At 44.1% G+C, this 20063-nt stretch overlaps 1 long non-coding RNA gene across 1 annotated transcript; it reads right to left on the reverse strand.

Moving 5' to 3' along the window:
- Nucleotides 1-320: 320 nt before the first annotated feature.
- LOC306670446 lies at nt 321-11134 on the reverse strand. Its single transcript, XR_013766397.1, has 3 exons — nt 11095-11134; nt 10292-10412; nt 321-451 (listed from the first exon to the last, which is right to left on the reverse strand). It is a non-coding gene; the product is annotated as an uncharacterized lncRNA (long non-coding RNA).
- Nucleotides 11135-20063: the final 8929 nt, after the last annotated feature.

Genomic DNA, 20063 nt, shown 5'->3' on the forward strand with positions numbered 1-20063 from the left:
AGCTGGAAGTTCTCTCTATGGAAGGGGAAAAAAACTATATATATATATTTTTTTTTGAAGATATAGATAGATAGATATAGATCTCCATCCCCAATAGGCTGAAATCAGATCACCACTCCTCTGTTAATTAGGCATCTTCTGTAAGTTATTTGACCTCACTGAGACTTTGGTCTTTTTTTTCCTAATCTGAGACTTTTTTTTTTCCTAATCTGAAAAAAAAAGGATAATAAAAGCACTCAGAAAATGCTATGAGGATTAACTAGGTGCTTGGCACATGATAACTGATAAAAGGCCATGTGTCCCCAGATAGACTTGTTTTTCTCTGGGACACATAGCTCAACTCCATTTTCCAGTTTCCATGAGGAACCATGAGTCTGAATTCTGGCCAATGGGATATGGGCAGGAGCAAGGTGTGCTGCTTCCAACCTCCCAGGTGATCATACAGGTAAGGCTGCAAGTAAAAGATTCAGGAAACAAAATTAGAAAAGAGCTACTCCCAAGAGCCGCCTGGCTGTGGTGAGTGAGGAATAACCTTTGTTGTTTCATCCACTGGGATTTGAAGTTGTGTGCTCTACTTCAACTAATAACTTCTCCTAATACCCATGTAGTAAGTGCTTGGTAAGTTTTGGTCATTATTACTAGTCATGTTTTAATATCATGCTTTAGTGCACAAGGACTTTTTATTTCTTCATGTAATTGATCCTCACAGTGACCTTATGAATGCAGAATAGAGAACAGAGATTACCACTCCTTTTTATAAATGAAGAATCTGAGATTAAAACACACTAGTAAATAGAGGTAACTACTAATCACCTACAAGAAGAAAGTCACTTGTCCAAGACCAAATTTATTGTACTTGATTCAAGCCCCCACTTACTGTGACTGAACCCCTAACACTTGTTCTGCTGTGCCACATGACCAGCCCCAGTGCCCTGGGATCTGTTCAGGCCAGAGGGCAATAGTGCCAGGTGGGAACCCAAATATCTTAGTGACAGGGCATAAGGAGTTAATAATTCCTGAAAAGGTGTGTGCATGAGCAGATAAACTAGATACCAGATACCAAGGCCAGGTAAGGTGGCATCAATGCTACTTTAGAAGACCACATGCCACCATGGAAAGAATAATGAGATGTGGATTCTACTTCTGGTTTTGCCACCATCTGAGTGAATGACTAGACAAGTCATTGTGTCTCTTGGGATCTCAATTCTGAGTTAAAACAGGGCAACATCTGGACTGAGGAGTTAGCAATGCTTCAGAGGCCTGAGGACCTCTTGGTTGTAGAGTGGGAGGAGCAACACCTCCAGGGGACGTCAGGATTTGCCCCAGAGGCCAGCTGAAAGTGGGCCAGCTCCACCCCCACTATTCCCCACACAGCTCCTCATGCTCCAAACCCTAGTCAAAAGGCATCTGTCAGCAAAACAAGTGGTCTGCCATTCCAGCAGGGAGCAAGAGCTGGGAACAAATGGTGTTTTGTCTAAACAATTGTTTCCAACAGCAATTCCCTTTCCAGGATAGCTTTTTAAAAATTATGCTTGTTCACTAATTAGATTGAGACACATAAATATTTCCAATGTACAGATAACAAATCCTCCATCTGAGGGAATCAACTGCCCTCAAATTGCCAACCCTGGTGACTCACCACTTGACAGGGCTGAGGGGACCTGAGAACCAAAAAACCAAAAATGAGATCCCAATAGGGGAGGCACTTGCAAGAGAACACACACAAATCAGAGGCCAAACAAGATGAGAACACAGGTTCTCAACCCTGAGTGTAGTGTCACTAATATGAATATTATCGTTATTGTTAGTACTATCACGATTATTTCAGAATCAAACAGAGCTAGGCTTGAATTATGACACTCTACTTGTTAGTTTTATGACCTTCTTTAAGTACCACTGCTTTCATCTGCTAAAGGGGCAATAATTTCCATTATCTCAGAATGATCATACAAAGTACCTGGTTCTTAGAAAGCAACTAATCATTCATAATTAACATTTGAAAATAAGTACAAAAAGACTCAAAAGAAAAAGTAGCACTGTAGTTAAGAGCACAGTTCTAGAACTGGATGCCAGAGTTTGAACTCACTCTACAATTTAGTAGCTTTGTAGACTTAGGTAAGCCACATAATTTCCCAGAGTCTTGGTTTTTTCATCTTCCAAATATGGATGATGATGGTGGTGAAGATGATGGTGGTGATGATGATAGTTGGTGATCCTAGAGTTATGTGACAATAGGTGCCATAGTAAAGGTGCTATAAAGCACCTATAAAGGTGCTAGAGATCACTATTTCCAGTTTCATCTCATTCCTGTTTTCAAAGAATTCTCACACCAACCTCTCATTATAGGGGGAAGGGGGCATTTTGCCCCCTTTACAGAGAAGGTGAGGAGACTTACAGAGAAGTCTAGAGACTTACCATGGTCCCACAATCAGGAGATGACTGACTAGGATTTGAACTTAAGTTCCAATTATGAGTTCTGAGTTTTTCTAGGCCTCTGACAATTACCCTAAGCTTCTGGGGCAGGGTGAGGAGAAAGGGGCTCCTCTCCAGTTTCACCTTCCCTACCCCCATTCTGTGCTGGGCAACCCAGTTGCTAAACTGGATCTATGGGACACTTGAGCCAAGAAGATGAGTGAGAATAGATCATGCTGCATGACTGGCTCCAAAAGTGGGCAAGGGAAGGAGAAGCAATAACTTTAACTGGATTGATTTCACCTGTAGGGCCATTAACTTAATGCCTCCCACTTGGTTAAGAGCTAAGCCAAGCCTGGCTACAGCTACTTTCAGCCTGCTGCCTCTGCTGCAGAGAAGAGGGTTAGAGGGAAGAGGGGTGTCATAATGGAGCGGGAGGCCTGGGCCGGCACTAGGGAGAGACAAGAAAAGTGCCAAGGGTGCAAAGTTAAAGGAGCCATTCCCCCTCAGGATTGTGTAAGTGTTTCCCAGGCATCTCACCTGCCTTTCCCTCATCTTGACCCTGAGGAGAGAAAAGGCTGCAGCCTGGGGATCAGGACTCCTGAGTACCTGTCCTGCTCCTGCTGCTTGCCAGACAATCAGCTTAGACAACTGATTTTACCACCACCCAGAAATGAGGGTATGTCTTTCCACATTGAAGGATGATGGGTAGACTAGAGGAGAAGGGCTGAGTACACACAGTGGGTGGCAGCTGTTAGTGCCCACCTGCTCTGTGGACACCAACCTGCTATCCACCCCCTCCAAACATCAAGGTAAGCATCTTGCCACCCCTCCTTTCCCATGCTCTTTCCATGGCCCAGCTGGCATACTTACACTAAGTCCAGCTCCCCCACCCTCATGGGCTGCTCTGCCCACCTTACCTTCTTCCCAGGACACTAACACCATCCTCATCCCTGACTGTCCCTGTCCTCTGCCTCTCCTCTCTTACCTCCATGCTTCTCCTTGCATTCCATCTTTAGCTACAAAGTGTACATATGGCCCTCTCTTATACCTGAACCATTTTCTATGTGCTGACCTCAGATCTCCAGCAAGAAGGGTGTTATGGATGTAATTGTGTCCACCCAAATTCACATGTGAAGCCCTCATCCCAAATGTGGGTATATTTGGAGAAAAAACATTTAAGGAGGTAATTAAGGTTAACTGAGGTCATTTAACCTCCAATAAAAATGGAATCCTGGGCTGGGGCTATACCTCAGTTGGTAGAGTGCTTGCCTTGCAAGCACAAGGCCCTGGGTTCAATCCTCAGCACTGCCCCCCCCAAAAAAAAATAGAATCCCGTGGGGTGTGATGGTACACACCTGTAATTCCAACAACTCAGTAGGTTGGGGCAGGAGGATCACAAGTTCAAAGCCAGCCTTAGCAACTTTGAGAGGCCCTAAGCAACTTAGAAAGTCCCTGTCTCAAAATTTAAAAAGGCTTGGGATGCAGCCAGTGGTAAAGCACTTCTGGGTTCAATCCCCTATACTAAAACAACAATAAAAAAAAAAAAAAAAAAAAAAAACACCAGTATCCTTATAAAGAAGAGGAAGAGATCCCAGGAGTGCATACCTAAGAACAAAGACCACGTGAGGAAGCAGGGGGAAGGTGACCACCTACAAGCCAGGAGGAGAGGCCTCACCAGAAACCAATCCTGACAGCATCTTGATCTCTGACTTGCAGTCTCCAGAACTATGAAGAAATTAATTTCTGTAGTTTAAGCCATCTAAGTATGTCATATTCTGCTATGGCCCAAGCAAACTAAAACAAAAGGGCCTGTGTCACATCTCATTCTTGATCTTGGGTGGTCACTTCCTTACTTCAAGTCTATTTCTACAGCTGAGAAAAGGAGTCCATTGTGCTGAGAGAGGCCCAGGAAAGAGTTCACAGAGAAGGCAATGCTCAAATCTGAGTAGTTGCTGGCAGAAGGGGTGGATTCCAGCAGGGAAAGGGCATGCAGCAAAGCCATCAAGGCTTGAAACAGCCGGACCTGCACTGCCAAGTAAGACTTGAGCTGAGGTAGTGATGTGTGCTGAGGCTGAAGAGCATGACCATGTCAGAGGCAGCAGGTAAGGGGCTGTTGAGCCACACAGAGGGCTGCATCCTTCCCAGGGAGGACTGAAGGAAGTCAATGAAAGTTCTGAACAAGAGAATAAAATGGTTTGTGCTTATAAGGGCCACTCTGGCTGCTATGTGGAACATGGATCGGAAAGGCAGTGAGGAAATTGATAGTGGATTTCCAGTATAGGACACTGTGGGAGGAAAGGCAGTGGGGGTGATATTAGGAGAAAGAATGGGCACAATGAGCTTGTCTAGAGAGTATGGAAATGTTAGGGATGCTCTACCTGGGCAGCTGCCAGGTGGCCCTAGACTGGGGAAGAGAGGAACCTATGGATGTGGAGGTACTTTATACATTGTAGAAGGGGCTGTTGTCCACCCAGCACTAACAAAATGCTAGGTACTTAATAGATGTTAAATAAATGTTAGCTCAATAAATAAATGTGAAGAAAAATGGTAAGGTTATCACCTTGGTCACACCATTGGTCTAAAATGGAAATCTTGGCTCCTATCATAAAACTGAAAAACCCTTTGATGACTGTTACCCTCCCAACAGGCCTCATCCCAGCAGGACCAGAACTAGAACATAGAGGGGACCCTGTGCTACTTTTCCATGCAATGCCTTGTTTTGTTTTTTTTTTTTTTTTTTTTTTTTTTTTTTTTTGCAGTGCTGGGGATTGAACTCAGGGCCTTGTGCTTGCAAGGCAGGCACTCTACCAACTGAGCTATGTCCCCAGCCCAATGCCTTATTTAATCCCTTCAGCAGACACCCTGGGTAGAGAGAATCACCCCACTTTAGAGACAAGGAAACCAGGGCTCAGAAAGGTTCAGCAACTGACCAGCCTGCAGGCAGGCTCTCTCACTGTGCCCCACAGCTTTTGTTTCCTTGAAGGCAGAACTCTTCACCTTTGATATGGAGCAAGAACAAATTCCTGGAAGTCCTCTGCTGCACCATTTGACTGGAAAATATTTCCATAAAAAGATATCTTGTCATCTTCTCCTTTATTCTTCACATTTCAATGTCTTGAGCCACAGCTTTTAACTTAATCTGCTGGAAAATATAGCCTGACCATGTAACCTGTCACTCTGATCTGAGACACTGCTCTCAACCACAAATTATTTCCACTTCTCATTAAGAATATTCATTCATCACATCACATCCAGGGTCTACTTACTCCTCCCTGAAACATATAATTATAATAAAATTAGAAACTCATAGTGCCAGAATTTTCCCTGGTCTGCTCCCTTATTGTCAGATGGAGAAACTGAGGCCCAGAGAGGGGAAAGGACCAGCCCAGATTCACACAAGCACTTGGTGGTGACAAGAGCTGGGGCTTGAACCCCAGTCTCCCAATTCTGCATTTGGTTCTCTTGCCACAGTCCTCAAATGCTATAAATGAAATCAGAAACCACCTGCAGGTCACTGATGCGGGCCAATTCACAGTTTCCTTTGAGATGGATGCTGTGTGGTGTGATTCCTGAGGGTCTGAGCTGCCCACTGGGTCCTTCCTCTACTCACTTGGTTCTGAAAGAGAAAGAGGTATGCAACAGAATCACATGCTGCCACCATGGTATAAAGAGCCTGTGGAACAAGCAGACCCACATTGTGAACATCTACCCTTACCAGGCCCCATGCTAGACAAGTTGCGTTCATTTCCTCATTAATCCCCATGTCAACACTATGAAGTGGAGATATTAATTTATCCATTTTAAAGACGAGCAGATTGAGGCTCAGGAGGTTAAAGTAACTTGTCTAAGGTAACTTGCCAAGTTACCTTAGGCATGGACTCACAGTCTGCCTGACCCGAATCCAGTGCTCTGTTATTCCTGGCTTTCCCCGACCCAGGCTGCCTGCCCTTGGGCAGGGCTTTTCCCTCTGTGGGCCTCTGCAGTTCCATCTAGAAAGTGAAACAAGCGCAGCTCCATCATCAGAGAAACCCTAGGAAAATAAAACAGTAAGAGGCACAACTGGAAGGATGCAAGAAGCACTGGACCTCTCTGCAGACTGGGGCCCTTGGCAGGAAATTCAGGTCAGAGCAGAGATAAGTTCTGTGCCTATCCATTGCCATTCCTGCCACACTCTGACTTAGGTGCTCATAAATTGCTCCTGGGCTCCTTGGAGTGCCCCCCCCCACACCAAGGGTGGGGCCTCTGACAGGCTCTTTACACCTCTGATGGGCTTCCCCAGATTTTTGTGGTCCTCAATGCTGGCTCAACAAGAGTTGCGTCTTCCCTTCCTGCCTGGGCAGCCAGGAAAGGGAAGGGGGGGAGGGGGAGGGAAGCCAGGTCTCTCCCACATGTCCCCTAACAGGGACAAGACACTTTCATGCTAGGTGCTGCAATTTCACAGTCTGCTCTATGCCAAGCCCTGTGCAGAAACAAGAAACATAAAGCTACAAACAAAGACAGGTAACCTAGTTGAACATCAGTTTCCTCATCTGTAAAATGAGACTGCCCTCATTTAATTCACATGCAACCCTATAAGGAAAGTGTCATTTTTGACCCCATGAAAGTTTCACCCAGCTCACAGAAAGTGCTCAGTAAACTGGAACTATTCTATTGCAGAAAAACATCTCATACCCACAAAGAGCCCTCAGCACAGTGAGGGAACCATGTGCACCCAAGTGGTAAGATTAGCTACCGTTCAGCTCCTCTTCTCAGGACTGAATCAATGGTATTTTTAGTTTTCACAGAAACCTTTAAGAAAAGTCCTAGCATCATCCATTTGACACCCAAAGAAACTGAAGCCCTTAAAAAGGAGAAGCAACCTGCTTCAGGCCACTCTAACCAGGATTCCAAGTTCCTCCTCTCCACTCACTGTTACAAAGCCGGCGCCACAAGTTCCAGCACTGATATCCAGGCCAGTCTCTGTCACTCATCATTACTCTTCTGAAAACCTGAGGTTAGGGACTAGAGGAAACCAAGCCAGGAAGAAGGTCCAACCAGCCCACTAGGGACTGTTCCAGAACCCCTAGACAATAGCGACCCAAGTGCAAGTAGGTAGTAAAGTTAGAGAGTGCCCAGGCAACCTCCTGGGCTTTCCAGAAGAAGCCACCTGGAAGGGCCAGGTTTCCTCCCCGCAGAGCCTCTGGAAGGGGCTGGAAGGAGACTGGGGCCATAACCAGGTGGCAGAGGATTAGGCCTTACCTGGTGACTGAGAAGATGGCAAGGACTAGAGGCCTTGTCAACAAGTATCCACAAGACACTACAGTAAGTATCCCTGTCCTCAACCCTTTGGGATACAGGAAAAATGCTCAAAGTTCTTCCTTTCTGGAGCCTTTATTCTTCTCTGGGGGAGGGGCCCTAACCTGTGGCAAGGGGCTAAATTCTTTATAACAACCCTGTGAGGCAGAAATCGTCACCAATCCAGATTATTATCTAAAGAAATGAGGCTCAGAGAGGGGAAGCAGTTTACTTCAAGTCACACGGATAATAAAGCTAAACCCTTCTAGTTCTTGCCCCTTCAAGTGATGTTACTTGATTTCTCCTTGTCCAGTTTCTCTCATTTTTAGAAGAGGAGAGGAAGAAGTAGGCCTTCACCAGGGCTTTCCCACGGACCAGCGCAGGAGACGCTCTTCTGAAACTGTTTTGAAAGCACTCATCTCTAGGTTCTGCCCCCAAAGATACTGATTTATATGGTTTGGAAAGGGCCCAAGAATCTGTATTTTCAAATAATTGTTGAAACTGACTCCAGTGTATATCAGTGAGTAAAAGAATGAGAACTCCCTTGAAATATTCCTGGATCCCCAAGGTCCCATAATGACTTCATTTTCCATGCCTAAGAGAGTAAAGATTTATTTATTCTCTGGCTTACTAATTCTAAAAGACCTAACTTGTCATCCACCTTTTCCTCCTCACCCTCCCATACCCCTCAACCTGATAAAGTGAGCCAACTAATCACTGGCATTTTCTGGCTATGTTGCTCTCTTGATGAACAAATACCCTTCAGTGGCTTCCCGTTGCCCTCAGAGTCAAGGGGAAGCTCATAGGCTCAGAACCTGAGTCCTCACCACTGGACTCCTGTTCCTTTGAGCTGCTGCACCTCCTAGTTTCAAGTCCACTTTCCTTTCCTTTTGGGAACACATCTAAACTGTATTACCCAGATGCCCTTGCAGATGTCCATGGTTTAGCCAATGAAATATATGAATAAGTAATGAATATCACTTTGAAGATTTCCATATTCAAACTTCCCACATGACCCTGCACATTCTTTCTCCTGACAGCTGGGTATCAATGCCCAAGGTGACTTTGGAAGCTATGTGGATGATTTAGATCCTTTGTTATCCTGGATTGCTGAATAACATAAGTGAGGTGAGAGCACCCCCTCCTTCCACTGCCACTCAGTGAACTTGATGTGAACAAGAAGTTAGCATTAATTACACAAATCCCTCGCCCTTTCAGAGTTTTATCTGTTATAGCAGCTGGTGTTAAGTAGAAACCAAGGTCTTGGTCATTCCAGATTCCTTTAGGGAACCCTGAAGAGTTTTGCTATGTCCCTCTGTTCCCTCAGCCACATCCTGCTGTCCAGCCCTATTCCCCTTGTAAGTGTAGTTTCAGTGTCTCCTCCTCCATGGAGACCCTCCGCTGCTCTGCTTCCCACCCCTCACTCCAGACTAAGTGGGCCCCACCTCTCTCTGCACCATGCATAACTAACATTTATTGAGTGCTGACCATGTACCAGGTCAGCTCTGCACTAAGATTCCACAATCATCTTCTCTTCTAATCCTGATAATTATATGAAGTGGATGCCTTTTATTCCTTCCCAATTTAGAGATGAGGCACAAAGCAGTAAGTCACTTGCCTAAGGCCATGCAGCTAGCAGGTGACAAAGTTAGGATTCCAACTTTGGAAGTCTAGCCCCAGAGGCCTAAATCTTAATTCTGACACTACCTGCCTCCATATACCCCCATTACCATCCTCACACCCTGCAAGAATTTCTCCTGTGGTGCATTTTAAAATGCAAATTAAATATAATGTGATCCTTTAATTAGAGAGCACAATTTATACTGAGCAGATCACAGGGAGTTATAACATGACAGAGGAACCAGCAGAGGAGATAGGGCTGGGGAAGGGAGGGTCCTGATGTCCCCAGAATGCTTCTTAGAGGGTCTGGACACTTTCTTACTCCAGTGGCGGATTGTCAAGATGACTGGAAGGTGAGAAAAGTCAGAGCTAGTGAGCATGCTGGGTGACAGGGGAATGGGCTGTTCCCCTTAAGCAAAATCATGAGGCAGTGGAATGCTGGATTTGCTCTGGGATGTTCAGATTTTACAGCCATACACTTATAGCTGTAAAAGCACCTTTATTATTGATATTCCTGAAGGAAAAATAACTTTGTTATGGTGAATCTGAAATTCTCTAGCCCCTAACCTCTTTTCCCCCATTGAAACAATTGTCTCTATAATTCCATTTTTTATAACTCAAGATTTCTTTGGAATGCAACCTCCACATCCTAATAGAATGTAACACACATTTGTTGTCTTCCAGATGTCTGTCTTTCTCAGATTGAGTTCCCTGAGTGGGAAACCAGTTATGCTCCATTGCTAGGACCTCAGAGACACAGAGTCTGGCACCTAGCAGGTACCGAATAGCTGTTTGCTGGGTACTGCCTCTGCTGCCATCCACCATCCCTCCTGAGAACTCACCCTTTATTTTTCTTTTCTGTCATATCTGTTGGCAAATATCACATAACCAGCTGGTCTAACCCACCCTGATATGTCTCCTGCAAACACCCTGGCTCACTGCAAGCCAGCATTGCCCAAAGCCCCTATGAAATCACACCCACCTGCACGTACTGCCACCATTACCATAGAAAAATCCTCGGCAGCCCAAAGAAACCTGAATTCAAACTCCAGTTCTGCTATACTCCAGTTCCATAGTGTTGGGCAAGTCATGAAGCCTCTCATCTGTAAAATGGAAATAATAAAAATCCAATTCAAGTCCTTTGGGTATAGACTGAGGAGTGGGATAGTTGGTCAAATGATGGTTCCATTCCATTTTCTAAGAAATCTCCATACTGCTTTCCATAGTAGTTGCACCAATTAGTAGTCCCACCAACAATGTATGAGAGTACCTTTTTCTCCACATCCTCACCAACATTGATTGTTACTTGTATTCTTTATAATTGCCACTCTAACTGGAGTGAAATGTTAGTAAATGGATGGAACTGGAGAATATCATGCTAAATGAAATAAGTCAATCAATCCAAAAAAAAAAAAAACAAAGGTTGAATGCTCTCTCTGATTTGTGGATGCTAACCCAAAACAAGGGAGGTTGGGGAGGGGAATAATAGAAATCCATTAGATTAAATAAAGGGAAATGAAGGGAAAGGAGGGGGAGAGAAATAGGAAAGACGGTAGAATTAATCAGACATAACTTTCCTAGCCTTGTATTTGACTACACGACCAGGGTAACTCTGCATCGTGTACAACCACAATAGTGGGATCCTAAATAGAATAAGTCATACTTTATGAAAATTTGTCAAAATACGTTCCACTGTCATGTATAACAAAAAAAAATTTTTTAAATCTAGTTCAAAGGGCTCTTGCAAAGATTAAATCAGATAATATAAAGAGCTCAACATAGTACATGATATGTAGACATTAAGTAGATGGAAGTTGTTCTGTTTCTTCCTTACAAAAATCCTAAGACAGAAGCAGAGATGATCCTTACAGAAGAGAAAACCAAGGCTCAGGTAGGTCACACAGTTCCAATAAACCCTACCAGCTCCCTTCCTGCTTCAGCAAACATGAGGTTGGTTATGGTTTGGACATGAGGTGTCCCCAAAAAACTCACCTGTGAGACAACACAAGACAGCCCCAAAAGCCTACTCAAAGCAGGGAACAGTACCCTGAAGGGAAGGCATGTGGTTCTCATGGTGGCCAAGTATTGAGTTAGACATTAATCAGTGCCTAGGAAAGCTTATGGTGAAACAAGGGCTCTAGAGAATATGAAAATGAAGGAAATGGAGAGGGGAAGCTGGCTACTTCCCTTATCTCCAATCTTTAGATGACAATCAAAACAGAGTGACTCTGGCTATAAAGGAATGTACTCATAAAACATCCGAAGAAATCCACCTGTGCAGTGGGCATGCAAACTATCCTATATATTCCTTCTGCTGGTAGGCATCGTATGGTCCTCCATTGCCCTCCACCACCAAGGACTGCATGAGTAATGAAAGTTCCTTCTTGGAGGATCAGTAAACAATATGCCTGGGGCATTTGTAGCCTGGGAGTTGAACATCAAGGATTCAGGTGGAATGGTTAGATCTATGGACTTGGTCTCTGTGAACTGGACTTGACCTTTGCCTCAATTTCTCTCAAGATACCAAAGACCACATTAGCCATGGGCTTGTAACATCCCTGCCCTCGCTACTAAGTCCCACACCAAGAGTCAGGAAAGTGAGTTCTGCCTTCTATTCCACAAGTCAGCAGTTGCATGACTTTGACAAAATCATTTTTCTTCTCTGAGCCTCCATTTCCTCACCTGTTCCTCTCCAGGGATAATAGCACCTTCCCTGCAAAGTTATTCGAGGATCCAACAAGCAATTGCACATTCAGTACCTAACAAGTAACCTTGTCCACAGAGGTGTGCTCAGTAGCTGGCTGAGGAGGAGGTTGGTTGGTAGAAGTAGTGGTGATGTTGATGATCATGACAATGACATGACACCTCTCCTCAGCAGAGTGGGACCAATGCCTCAGTGAAATTTAGGGCCCACCTGGATAAGCACTGAGCATGTTTATCCTGATGGGTTAGAGACACTCTTAGAAACCAGGGTGAATCCACATACCACCATCTATTATCATTCCCAAATCCACCCTGCATTCTCCCCTAAGTGGAAGAAGTCATCAGGACAATCATTAGAAAATGGATATCTCAGTCACAATAATTTTTTGAAAATATTTTTAGTTGTAGATGGACACAATACCTTTATTTTATAATTTGTTTATTTTTATGTGGTGCTAAGGATCAAACCAAGTGCCTCACACATGCTAGGCAAGTGCTCCACCACTGAAACACAACTCCAGTCCCAGTCACAATGATATTTAACAAAAGACTGACCCCCAAACCTGGTGCTGAGAACTGAACTGGACGTAAAGAGTGCTCCTTAACCATGTGAGTTGGACCCCTCTCATCAGAACCTAAGCAGGTCCTCAACTGATTAGTGCAGCCCATGACTAAATCAAGTCCCACATCTTAGCAGTGCATCTCCTCAGCACCCCAGTAAACTGAGGAGACCAAGGAAGGAGAGAGGCTAACCAGTGCCTTGAGCAGTGGCCCTAGGGGATGAAAGGAAGGTTCCAAGGATCCAGGGAAGGAAAGAAGAAGCCAAAACTCTGGCTGGCAAGTGAGAAGTCTTCTTCCCAAGGGCTAACCTTGACCACCTTTGAAGTCTACTGAAAGGATCCCTGAGATCAACTCTCCTCTGAAGGACGACAGAGGAAATCCATATTCTACCAGGGCCTCTGGGTGGACCCAGTCCTCTGCAGCTGGCCTGGAGGCACTGCAATGCCCCCAATCCCTGAGCCCTTTCGCTTCATCTCTGCTGTTCCCAGGTCTCTGCACCAGAGCCAGGCCATCCCCCTGCCAGTCAAAGCAGGCAGTGAGAACAAGGGACAAGGATTCACAGAGCTTCTGAGCCCTGGGATCCAACCCAAGTCCTCAGCCTTGTATTTCAGACCCACATCTCTCCTCTCTCCAGTCCTGGGCCCATGTACCCTCACTCACCTACAACCCCGTCCTCCCCAGCTCACTGCAAGTCCTGCTGCTTCCAGGAAGCCCTGGCTGCCAGTCCCCTCTCTCTTCTGTACCCTCATAGCCCTTTCTCTCTGGTCCCTCATTTGATAGGTCAGCCATAGCATGGTTTATCAGAGAACACTTTGTATTGTCCTATTTTTATATGAGATCCTGATTCCCCAGCTCTGTAGAAAACACTTTGACCTCTTAACCAGGCTGGGCCTCACTTTTCTCCTCCAGGCCAGCTGCAGAGGACTGGGTCCACCAGAGGCCTTAGTAGAATATGGATTTTCTCTGTCATCCTTCAGAGTAGAGTTGATCTCAGAATACAGAAAATGAAAATTCATGGTCTCTGACCACAGGAACTCCTGGACTAGTGGGGGCAACAGATACACTCACTTGTAACTGGAACCCAAGCCATACATGATAAAGGTACCAAAGAGGGAGTATTTGACCAAGGGAAAGATGGGAGCAAGCCTTCTTGGAAGAGGAAGAATTTTAGCTACTTCATGAGGGATGACTGGATTCCAACTGGTTCATGTGGCACAGAGAGGGCACTCAGGACAGGAGGCTCTCATGAGCAAAAGCTTGAAGGAGAGAATCTCAGGGACTATTTGAGAATAGCAAATATTTCTATGTGCCTGAATGAGTAGTACTAGTCAGAATATAGAGAGACACTGCTGATTGAAAGTTGTTTAGAAGAAACAAGCATAACAGGATCAAAGTATTCACCTAGGAAGATTAATCTGGCAGTGTGAGAAGGATGGGGTGGAGCACAGATATGACACAAGGAAATACCTTGTCATACTCATTATATAGGAAAAAATCAGATGTATTGGGCAGATATGGATCAGTGGGAATTCTCAGACACTGGTGGTAGAAGTGTTAATTGCTACAATCATTTGGAAAATAATGTGGCCTTATCTTCTGTAGCTAACCAATTGCTTAAACCCTCTGCAACCCAAGGACCCAGCAATCTCATTCCTAGACCAGTGCTCTCTAGAGCAGTAATTCTCAAACTGTGGCCCAGGAATCTGAGACTTTTTCAAGGGATCCATGAAGTCAAAACTATTTTCATAACATATATGAAGACATTATTTTACTTTTTCATTCTCATCTTAGGAGGGTACAGTGGGGGTTTTTCAGAGGATGCCTAGCATGTGATATCCCAACAAACTGAAGGCAGAAGTAGAATTCAGTAGTGTTTATTCAGCAAGACACGAAAGAGACTGGGAAAAATTTAAACACTACTGCTCTTCTCCCTTAATTTATCTTGTCTTAGAAAATATATAATTTTCTTTCAAAATATGTAACTTATGTTAACATATATTGAATTAATAAATGTTTATATTTTTCTCAGTCTTAACAGAGTAAATATATACAGATATAACTGACATAAGTAAAAGCTCTTTGAAATCCTGAGACTTAAATGTTTGATGACCATTGCCCTGAACGAACTCCTGCCAGGTGTGCAGGAATGTGAACAGGTGGCCCATCACATCCCTATGTCTTCAAAATATTTGGAACAGCAAAAACTAGAGACAACTCAAATGTCTACAAGCAGAAGAGGTAAAATAAATTATGGTGTAGTCAAACAATGGTGATTAGACAGCATTGAAATTAAGTACAGCTAAAAAAAGAAGCTTAAAAGCATACATTCAGTAAAAACAAGGTAGGTCTTAGGAGACAATACACATTACAATATCATCTTTATAAAGTTCAAAAACAAATTAAGCTAAACATGTGTATTTAAAGGTACTTATAACTGTGATAAACTCTTTTATGAGCAAGAGAATGATGAGTACTCAATCCCTCTCTTGTTGAGGCTGGAGATTACCTGAAAGGAGAGGCATATATGAAGATGAACTATTATTAATAAGCTCCATTCTTAAGTTGGGTGGTGGCAGATGGGTAGCCCTGTTACCATGCTCCATAATTATGAATATGGGAGGTACACTCTTGCATGTGTATGAATATCATGTAATATTCAAAAGAGACTAGTGTCTAAATACCATTTTCCTCTAAAAATAAAACATAAAAATTTATTAAATATAGGCTACTTGGAGTGGCTGACTGCATGTCCTGGGAAGGAAATGTACAAAATGGAACATCTTGTTATTCTAGAAGCTAGCAGAGACTACTGGGATCATAATCAGAAGGACTCAGAAGACAAGTTGAAGAGTTTCCCATTAGCCAAAAATAGGATAATTTGCACATTAAGAAGAATAAAAATGGAAATGGATTGGAAAAACATCACATTTATTTAAACACATGAGCTCAAAATGATACTAAAACAAATCTCACTGGTTACTTTTGGATAATGTCAAGGAACCAACTCATTTTAAAAATCAAGAATAAATGGAAAGAATCAAGCATTTATCTTGCCTTCCCTGAATGAACTGCAGTTCCAGGTAACCAAATCACTTGTGAAAGGATGTTACTCTTTATAAAAGTCCAGGTGACAAACAAAAACAACCACAAAAAGACAGAATATCACTACTGTAAAACACTGAAGAAACAGTGGATCTAGTCAATGACAATCAACAGCTGCTAATAACAAAAAGAGAGGTCAGGTATCATGCTTTCTGATAGAAGTCCACAACACCAACCCCATCTCTGAAGTATTCCTGCCAAAAAAAGCAACTCTGAATCTGATGAAGCCTCTTGATTTATTTACTGATACAAGAAAATACAGAGGACAGACTGACCTATCAAATAACACTATAGCCCTCGTTCAGCAGAGGGCCCATGTAGGAAGTAGGATAAACAACCCAGTTTCTTCAATAAGTATATGGTTAGGGAAGATAAGAAAAGGGAGAAAACAACAGGGTAAGAGATTTAAAAGACTATAAGCAAAATGCAACCCATGGGATTTATTTAGTCCTTGAGTCCAACAAATTGTAAAAGAAATAAAATTTTGAGTTAACCTAGGAAATTGAAACACTAACTGTATACTTTGTGATACTACAGAATTAGGGGAATTGGTATAGTAATGACATTATGACTACAGATGTTAATTCATTTTTATATTTATAGATGTGATGATAGCTGTCTGTGTTGTGCTTCAAAATAATCTGGGGACAGCACAGGATGGGAACAGTGGGCAGGAGTAAATAAGCCAAGACTGACCATGAGCTGATAACTGCTGAGGCTGGGTGATGGGCACAGGGGGTTTAATAACATTATTCCCTCTGCTTTAGTGTGAGTTTGAATTTTCCATAATAAAGCTATTTGTAAAGAAAAAAGACAAAAATATTTTTGCTGGCCATGCCTATAACCCCAGCAACTTAGGAAGCTGAAGCAGGAGGATCGCAAGTTCAAGCACAGCCTCAGCTCAAAAAATTAAAAAGGCTGAGCTGGGTGCAGTGGCGTATACCTGTAATCTCAGTGGCTCAGGAGGCTGAGGCAGGAGGATCTCGAGTTCAAAGCCAGCCCCAGCAACAGTGAGCTGCTAAGCAACTCAATGTCTCTAAATAAAATACAAAATAGGGCTTGGGATGTGGCTCAGTGGTCAAGTGCACCTGAGCTCAATACCTGGTACCCCCACACATGAAATAAAAGGCTGAGCACGTAGCTCAGAGATAAAATGCTAAAAAGCTCCTGTGTGCAATCAGAAGGAGGAGGAGAAGGAGGAGAAAAGAGGAGAGGAAGAGGAAGAGAAGGGAGAGGAGGAGGAAGAAAAAGGAGAAGAGGAAGGAAGAAAAAAAGGAGGCGTGAGAGGGGAGGAGGAAGGGGAGGGGAGGAGAAGGAGGAGGAGGAAGAGAAAAGGAAAAGAAAGAAAAGAAAAGAAGGAGGAGGAGGAGAAATAATTTCCAAACAGTCAGGAAGGAGCAATAATGAGCTGGGGTTGGCACGTGTTGGCTTTGAGATGTCACACGCCCTGGATTAAACATCTAAAGAGAAATCAGTATATCTCAGAAAAATCACCTCTGAGTCATTTAAGAAAAATCTCTAAGTAAACAAACACTAAGTAAACAAATAAGTCCAGCACTGCCATGGAGAGCCCATCCTTTACACTTCCTATCCAGGAAAGTACCTATCTTTCCCCTCTGTTTTCTGTCCATAGCCAATTCCATGACTGTGACAAACAGCTCCCCCAGTCCTGCAGTGACTCAAATGTCATGCAGCATTTGGTGTCTTGGAAACCATCAGAGGAGGGAGGAGACCCTGGCTGTGGGGCAGGAGTGCTTCAGATAAACAACTTCACAAGCTTGGTGTGATGGTACACACCTGTAATCCCAGTGACTTAGGAAGATCACAAGTTCAAGTTCAGCCTGGACAACTGAATGAGACCCTGCCTCAAAATAAATAATAAAAAGGGATAGGGATGTAGCTCAGTGGTAGATCACCCCTGGGTTCAATCCTCAGCACCACAAAAACAAAAACCAAAGAACAACTTCATCTCACCTGACAGAGAGAAACAGACTGGAAAGTTGAAGAAGCCCCCATGCACAGAGTTCACACAGGTACAGCCACCTGAGAAAGCAGGACCTGGAATCAAAAGAACCTGGAGCTGAGCGCAGCCCTGGCCTCATGACCCTGGTAAGCTCCTCATCTCTCTGAGCCTTCAACTCTTCACCTGAAAGGTGGGGCCAGCTGTCATGTATGCCTCACACAACAACATACAAGTAAAGGTGATTTTTAAACTGCTGAGCACATTGCAAGTGTTATTCCTGGATAGTTGTTATTCATTATTTAGAAAATTCAAGCCTGGTGCATCCTAAGCAGAGCCATACCACCACATCATCACTAGCGATAGCCATTACCTGAGCCCCTATTCACTGCCAAGCATGATGCTCTTTCCTGCTTTGTGAGGTACCTTCCAGCAGAGCTGAGAAGGAGGGGGCAGGGAGGCAACAGAGAAGTAGTATTTTAAAACCAGAAACCCTTTTTCACTCCAAGCCCTCTGATCACCCTATGGAAAAATCTCAGCTCCTAGCAACACCAAACAATTCAAGTCTATGGGGACAGAAACAGCTAGCCATCAGCACTGGGACTTCCTCCACCTCCCCCATTCATCCCTCAGTTTATGAAAAATCAGGCCCCTCTTCCTGACCTTTTTGCCAGGAGTTCCACCACTCATCCAGACATCCAGGCAGAAACCAAAGGATCAACCCTGATGCTAGTCCTGGTCTCCCATGACTTATGAAGATCCATTCGTCTATCCACCCACTAATATTCATTGAGCACCAGTCATGTGCCAGCCACATTGCTCTTTTTGGAACACAACAATGAGCAAAAAAAGCAAAAGTCATACTCTCACGGAGCTTACATTTCAATGGAGGGAGACTGACAATAAATACAATAAATAGGTTAGTTATGTGGCACATTAGAAAGTACAGAAAAAAAGTACAGGGTATAAGGATTGGGGTGCTGGGTGGTGAGCAGTCAGTCACTGAGAGCTGATGCAGTAAGTCTGCATCCTCATTGCCCTGGCCCTGGCCAAAGCCGCCTCCTTCCTCTCATAGACCACTGTAATAGCCTTCTCATGGCTCTCCCTCCCACCTGACCCCTCCAATTCATTGGGAAGTCAGATTCATCTTGCTCACTCACAGATCTGACATGTCACTCCGTGTAAAATCCTCAGATGACCCCACTGGCAGCAAATTCTGCCTAGACTTGGACGTGCATCTCATTTGTCTGCCAGCTTCATCACCCATCACACACCCTGCACAGCCCCTTACCCTTCAACCACACCTAGGAACATGCTATTCCTGAGCCTCCTGCAGGGATGTCATCCCTAGGTGGGGCCTGAGTTCTTCAACCATCACCCCAGTCCAGTTTTCCTTTTCTTGCTGACAAATCTTGCCCCAAGATAGGCTGAGAACTCAGGGTCTCTGCTACCTGAAGAGGCAGCCAGAAGAGCAAGGACTATGACCTCTGCCTGAACTTGTGCTTCCTGGAATAAACTCTGAAACAGAGTTGGTACATAAGGTTTCTTAGGGAGTCCTCTTTGGAGTTATATCTACAACTGGCCAAGGGACAAGGTGACTTTCAGCTGATCTCACAAGGAACTTAGAAACTGGGTTGGCACCTCAGAATTGTCTTGAATTAAGGGCAGAGGGTTGGGATTTTATATGCCTGCATCAGCCAGTCATTGACCACAGCCATCTGCTGCTAGGAAGCATATGCCAGAATGAGGCAGTTCCTACAGCCAAGGGCAATGCCACCAACAACCAATATTCCCAGCAGCTGGGGGAGGGCATGTCCAGCCTGGACAGGGGACCTGGACAAACCATCAGAGTGTCCACTGCAGCCTCTAACAGACATGAGTTTGAAACTTGCTTCTGCCATTTACAGGCACGCGACCTTTGTGGAGATAATAATAGACTCTGCTGCTTACCGGATGTTCAAATTCTTAAATAAGAGAGAATTGTCTGGATAAAAATGGCAGCTTAAACTTTAAAGCTTATCTTCTTCTCTCAACCCTCTCCCCTTAAAATGACAATAAGTAAAAGAGAAGATGTGAACCCACAAGGACAGGAAAAAGGAAGAGTCATTAACAGTTGAGAGAGCCGAACAAATTTCTGTACAATTGAAGGGGGACAGAGGAATGGACAGAGTGGTAGGAGCCATAGGAGAACCCTGGCACCTGCAGTCCACCACCCAGCACTCTCAGAACAGCCCGCCGCTCACAGCCTCTCTACAGACTTCATGGGCTGAGAGCCTTGTCAGGTTAGGCTGTGCCTCAGAACCCTGTCTCCTCCAGTTATCTGTCTGCCTTCCCAGAAACATTTGCTTCTTCCCAAACCTGTTTATTTCAGTAGTACTTGGAGTTGTAATTAGGTGTTCCAATTTAATATTAACAAGTCACGATTGTG

The sequence above is a fragment of the Sciurus vulgaris genome (genome assembly GCF_902686455.1).
Source record: "Sciurus vulgaris genome assembly, chromosome: 1".
In the NCBI taxonomy this organism is placed as follows: domain Eukaryota; kingdom Metazoa; phylum Chordata; class Mammalia; order Rodentia; family Sciuridae; genus Sciurus; species Sciurus vulgaris.